Genomic DNA, 7,019 nt, shown 5'->3' with positions numbered 1-7,019 from the left:
CACTCTCCCTTGCGCCTTGGGCCTTGGTGGGGGGGGGGGGGCGCACCAGCCCACAGCCCTCCGGGGCTGGTGGCCCCACTTGGTGGACCACCGGGACCCTCCCGGTGGTCCCGGTACATTACCGATAAAACCCGAAACTTTTCCGGCGACCAAAACAGGACTTCCCATATATAAATCTTTACCTCCGGACCATTCCGGAACTCCTCATGACGTCCGGGATCTCATCTGGGACTCCGAACAACATTCGGTAACCACGTATATCTATTCCCTATAACCCTAGGGTCATCGAACCTTAAGTGTGTAGACCCTACGGGTTCGGGAACCATGCAGACATGACCGAGATAACTCTCCGGTCAATAACCAACAGCGGGATCTGGGTACCCATGTTGGCTCCCACATGTTCCACGATGATCTCATCGGATGAACCACGATGTCAAGGACTTAATCAATCCCGTATACAGTTCCCTTTGTCTAGCGGTACGATACTTGCCCGAGATTCGATCGTCAGTATCCCGATACCTTGTTCAATCTCGTTACTGGCAAGTCTCTTTACTCGTTCCGTAACACATCATCCCGTGATCAACTCCTTGGTCACATTGTGCACATTATGACGATGTCCTACCGAGTGGGCCCAGAGATACCTCTCCGTTTACACGGAGTGACAAATCCCAGTCTCGATTCATGCCAACCCAACAGACACTTTTGGAGATACCTGTAGTGTACCTTTATAGCCACCCAGTTACGTTGTGACGTTTGGCACACCCAAAGCACTCCTACGGTATCCGGGAGTTGCACAATCTCATGGTCTAAGGAAATGATACTTGACATTAGAAAAGCTTTAGCATACGAACTACATGATCTTTTGCTAGGCTTAGGATTGGGTCTTGTCCATCACATCATTCTCCTAATGATGTGATCCCGTTATCAATGACATCCAATGTCCATGGTCAGGAAACCGTAACCATCTATTGATCAACGAGCCAATCAACTAGAGGCTTACTAGGGACATGGTGTTGTCTATGTATCCACACATGTATCTGAGTTTTCTATCGATACAATTCTAGCATGGATAATAAACGATTATCATGAACAAGGAAATATAATAATAACCAATTTATTATTGCCTCTAGGGCATATTTCCAAGAGTCTCCCACTTGCACTAGAGTCAATAATCCAGTTCACATCGATATGTGATTAACACTCAAGGTCACATCCCCATGTGACTAACACCCAAAGAGTTCTGGGTTTGATCATGTTATGCTTGTGAGAGAGGTTTCAGTCAATGGGTCTGCAACATTCAGATCCGTATGTACTTCGCAAATTTCTATGTCATCTTGTAGATGCAACTACTACGCTACATTTGGAGCCATTTCAAATAACTGTTCTACTTGGAGCTATTCTAAATTGTTGCTCCATTATACGTATCCGGTATCTCTACTCAGAGCTATCCGGATAGGTGTTAAGCTTGCATCGACGTAACTCTTTACGTCGAACTCTTTATCACCTCCATAACCGAGAAACATATCCTTATTCCTCTAAGGATAATTTAGACCGCTATCTGGTGATCTACTCCTAGATTACCTTTGTACCCTCTTGCCAGATATGTGGCAAGGCACACATCAGGTGTGGTACTCAGCATGGCATACCGTATAGAGCCTATGACAAAAGCATAGGGGACGACCTTCGTCCTTCCTCTTTCTTCTGCCGTGGTCGAGCTTTAAGTCTTAACTTCATACCTTACAACTCAGGCAAGAACTCCTTCTTTGACTGATCCATCTTGAACACCTTCAAGATCATGTCAAGGTATGTGCTCATTTGAAAGTACCATTAAGCGTTTTGATCTATCCTTATAGATCTTGATGCTCAATGTTCAAGTAGCTTAATCCAGGCTTTCCATTGAAAAATACTTTCCAAATAACCCTATATGCTTTCCAGAAATTCTACGTCATTTCTGATCAACAATATGTCAACAACATATATTCATCAGAAATTCTATAGTGCTCCCACTCACTTCTCTGGAAATACAAGTTTCTAATAAACTTTGTATACACCCAAAATCTTTGATCATCTCATCAAAGCATACATTCCAACTCCGAGATGCTTACTCCAGTCCTTAGAAGGATTGCTGGAGCTTTGCATACTTATTAGCATCTTTCAGGATTGACAAAACCTTCTGGTTGTATCTCATACAACCTTTCCTCAAGAAAATCGTCAAGGAAACAATGTTTTGACATCCTATCTGCAAGATTTCATAAATAATGCAGTAATCGCTAATATAATTCCAACAGACTCTTAGCATCGCTACGAGTGAGAAAGTCTCATCGTAGTCAACTCCTTGAACTTGTCGGAAAACATCTTAATGACAAGTCGAGCTTTCTTAATGGTGATACTTACCATCATTGTCCGTCTTCCTTTTAAAATCCATATGTACCTAACAGCCTTACGACCATCAAGTAGTTCTTCCAAAGTCTACACTTTGTTTTCATATATGGATCCTCTCTCGGATTATATGGCCTCGAGCCATTTTGGAATCCAGGCCCACCATCGCTTCTCCATAGCTCGTAGGTTCATTGTTGTCTAGCAACATGACTTCCAAGACAGGACTACGTACCACTCTGAAGTAGTACGCATCCTTGTCATCCCACGAGGTTTGGTAGTGACTTGATCTGAAGTTTCATGATCACTATCATAAGCTTCCACTTCAATTGGTGTAGGTGCCACAGGAACAACTCCCTGTGCCCTGCCACACACTAGTTGAAGAGACGGTTCAATAACCTCATCAAGTCTCCACCATCCTCCCACTCAATTCTTTCGAGAGAAACTTTTCCCTCGAGAAAGGACCCGATTCTAGAAACAATCCCTTATTGCTTTCGGATCTGAGACAGGAGGTATACCCAACTGTTTTGGGTGTCCTATGAAGATGCATTTATCCGCTTTGGGTTCGAGCTTATCAGCCTGAAACTTTTTCACATAAGTGTCGCAGCCCCAAACTTTTAAGAAATGACAGCTTAGGTTTCTCTAAACCATAGTTCATATGGTGTCATCTCATCAGAATTACGTGGTGCCCTATTTAAAGTGAATGTGGTTGTCTCTAATGCCTAACCCATAAACTATCATGGTAATTCGATAAGAGACATCATGGTATGCATCATATCCAATAGGGTGCAGTTATGATGTTCAGGCACACCATCACACTATGGTGTTCCAGGCTGTATTAGTTGTGAAACAATTTCCACAATGTCTTAATTCTGTGCCAAACTCGTAATTCAGATATTCATCTCTATGATCATATCATAGATCTTTTATCCTCTTGTCACGACGATCTTTCAACTTCACCCTGAAATTACTTGAACCTTTCAATAATTCAGACTCGTGATTCATCAAGTAAATATACTCAACATCTACTCAAATCATCTGTGAAGTAAGAACATAACGATATCCACTACACGCCACAGCACTCATTGGACTGCACACATCAAAATGTATTACTTCCAACAAGTTGCTTTCTAGTTCCATTTTACTGAAAACGAGGCTTTCAGTCATCTTGCCCATGTGGTATGATTTGCATGTCTCAAGTGATTCAAAATCAAGTTAGTCCTAATGGTCCATTTGCATGGAGTTTCTTCATGCATATACACCAATAGACATGGTTCGCATGTCTCAAACTTTTCAAAAACGAGTGAGCCCAAAGATCCATCAACATGGAGCTTCTTCATGCGTTTTATACCGATATGACTTACGTGGCAGTGCCACAAGTAGGTGGTACTATCATTACTATCTTATATCTTTTGGCATGAACATGTGTGTCACTACGATCAAGATTCATTCATTTTAGGTGCAAGACCATTGAAGGTATTATTCAAATAAACAGAGTAACCATTATTCTCCTTAAATGAATAACCGTATTGCGATAGACATAATCCAATCATGTCTATGCTCAACGCAAACACCAATCTCGATGGTAGAGGGAGCGTGCGATGCTTGATTACATCAAGCTTGGAAAAACTTCCAACACATATTGCCAGCTCACCTTTAGCTAGTCTCCGTTTACTCCGCAGCCTTTTATTTCGAGTTTACTAACATTTAGCAACCGAACCGGTATCTAATACCATGGTGCTACTAGGAGTACTAGTAAAGTACACATTAACACAATGTATATCCAATATACTTCTATCAACCTTGCCAACCTTCTCATCTACCAAGTATCTAGGGTAATTCTGCTCCAGTGGTTGTTCCCCTTATTACAGAAGCACTTAGTCTTGGGTTTGGGTTCAACCTTGGGTTTCTTCACTAGAGCAGCAGCTGATTTGCCGTTTCATGAAGTATCCCTTTTGCCCTTGCCCTTCTTGAAACTAGTGATTTCACCAACCATCAACAATTGATGCTCCTTCTTGATTTCTACTTTTGTGGTGTCAAACATCACGAATATCTCAAGGATCATCATATATGTCCGTGATATATTATAGTTCATCACGAAGCTCTAGCAGCTTGGTGGTAATGACTTCGGAGAAACATCACTATCTCATCTGGAAGATCAACTCCCACTCGATTCAAATGATTGTTGTACTCAGACAATATGAGCACAAGCTCAACAATTGAGCTTTTCTCCCTTAGTTTGCGGGCTAAGAGAATCGTCGGAGGTCTTATACCTCTTGACGTGGGCATGAGCCTGAAATCCCAATTTCAGCCCTCGAAATATCTCATATGTTTCGCGGCGTTTCAAAACGTCTTCGGTGCCTCAACTCTAAACCGTTTAACTGAACTATCACGTAGTTATCAAAATGTGTATGTCAGATGTTCGCAACATCCACAGACGGCGTTCGAGGTTCAGCACACTGAGCGGTGCATTAAGGACATAAGCCTTCTGTGAAGCAATGAGGACAATCCTCAGTTTACGGACCTAGTCCGCATAATTGCTACTATCAACTTTCAACTAAATTTTCTCTAGGAACATATCTAAACAGTAGAACTGAAGCGCGAGCTACGACATAATTTACGAAGACCTTTTGACTATGTTCAGGATAATTAAGTTCATCTTATGAACTCCCACTAAGATAGACATCCCTCTAGTCATCTAAGTGATTACATGATCCGAGTCAACTAGGCCGTGTTCGATCATCACGTGAGACGGACTAGTCATCATCGGTGAACATCTTCATGTTGATCGTATCTACCATACGACTCATGCTCGACCTTTCGGTCTCTTGTGTTCCGAGGCCATGTTTGTACATGCTAGGCTTGTCAAGTCAACCTAAGTGTTTCGCGTGTGTAAATCTGTCTTCCACCCGTTGTATGTGAACATTAGAATCTATCACACCCGATCATCATGTGGTGCTTCGAAATGACGAACTTTCGCAATGGTGCGCAGTTAGAGGGAACACTTTCTTGAAATTTTAATGAGGGATCATCTTATTTACTACCGTCGTTCTAAGCAAATAAGATGTAAAAACATGATAAACATCACATGCAATGAAATAGTGACATGATATGGCCATCATCACTTTGCTCCTTTTGATCTCCATCTTCGGGGCTCCATGATCATCATCGTCACCGGCATGACACCATGATCTCCATCATCGTGTCTTCATGAAGTTGTCTTGCCAACTATTACTTCTACTACTACAGCTAACGGTTAGCAATAAAGTAAAGTAATTACATGACGTTTATATTGACATGCAGGTCATAAATAAATTAAGACAACTCCTATCGCTCCTGCCGGTTGTCATACTAATCGACATGCAAGTCGTGATACAAGAACATGATCATCTCATACATCACATATATCATTCATCACATCCTTTGGCCATATCACATCACAAAACACTTGCTGCAAAAACAAGTTAGACGTCCTCTAATTGTTGTTGCAAGTTTTTTACGTGGCTGCTATAGGTTGCTAGCAAGAACGTTTCTTACCTACGCCAAAACCACAACGTGAATTGCCAATTTCTATTTACCCTTCATAAGGACCCTGTTCATCGAATCCGATCCGACTAAAGTGGGAGAGACAGACACCCGCTAGCCACCTTATGCAACTAGTGCATGTCAGTCGGTGGAACCGGTCTCACGTAAGCGTACGTGTAAGGTTGGTCCGGGCCGCTTCATCCCACGATGCCGCCGAATCAAGATAAGACTAGTAACGGCAATATAATTAACAATATCGACGCCCACAACTACTTTGTGTTCTACTCGTGCATAGTAACTACGCATAGACCTAGCTCATGATGCCACTGCTGGGGAACGTAGCAGAAATTCAAAATTTTCTACGCATCACCAAGATCAATCTATGGAGTAATCTAGCAACGAAGGGAAGGAGAGTGCATCTACATAACCTTGTAGATCGCTAAGCGGAAGCGTTCAAGTGAACGGGGTTGATGGAGTCGTACTCGTCGTGATTCAAATCACCGATGATCCTAGTGCCGAATGGACGGCACCTCCGTGTTCAACACACGTACAGCCCTGTGACGTCTCCTACGCCTTGATCCAGCAAGGGGAGAAGGAGAGGTTGGGGAAGACTCCATCCAGCAGCAGCACGACGGCGTGGTGGTGGTGGAGGAGCGTGGTACTCCTGCAGGGCTTCGCCAAGAACCGCAAGAGACGAGGAGGGAGAGGGGTAGGGCTGCGCCAAGAAGGAGATTCAATCGTGTCTATGGCAGCCCAAAACCTCAAGTATATATAGGGGGAGGGGAGGGGCTGCGCCCCCACCTAGGTTTCCACCCCTAGGGATGGCGGCCAGCCCTAGATCCCATCTAGGGGGAGCGGCCAAGGGGGGAGAGAGGGGGGCGCACCACTAGGTGGGCCTTAGGCCCATCTGAGCCTAGGGTTTGCCCCCTTCCACTCTCCCTTGCGCCTTGGGCCTTGGTGGGGGGGCGCACCAGCCCATCTGGGGCTGGTCCACTCCCACACTTGGCCCATGCAGCCCTCCGGGGCAGGTGGCCCCACTTGGTGGACCACCGGGACCCTCCCGGTGGTCCCGGTACATTACCGATAAAACCTGAAACTTTTCCGGCGACCAAAACAGG

Source organism: Triticum dicoccoides, chromosome 3A, assembly GCF_002162155.2.
Source record: "Triticum dicoccoides isolate Atlit2015 ecotype Zavitan chromosome 3A, WEW_v2.0, whole genome shotgun sequence".
Classification (NCBI taxonomy): domain Eukaryota; kingdom Viridiplantae; phylum Streptophyta; class Magnoliopsida; order Poales; family Poaceae; genus Triticum; species Triticum dicoccoides.
The sequence above is the reverse complement of the archived record's forward strand: the minus strand, read 5'-3'. Positions refer to the sequence as shown.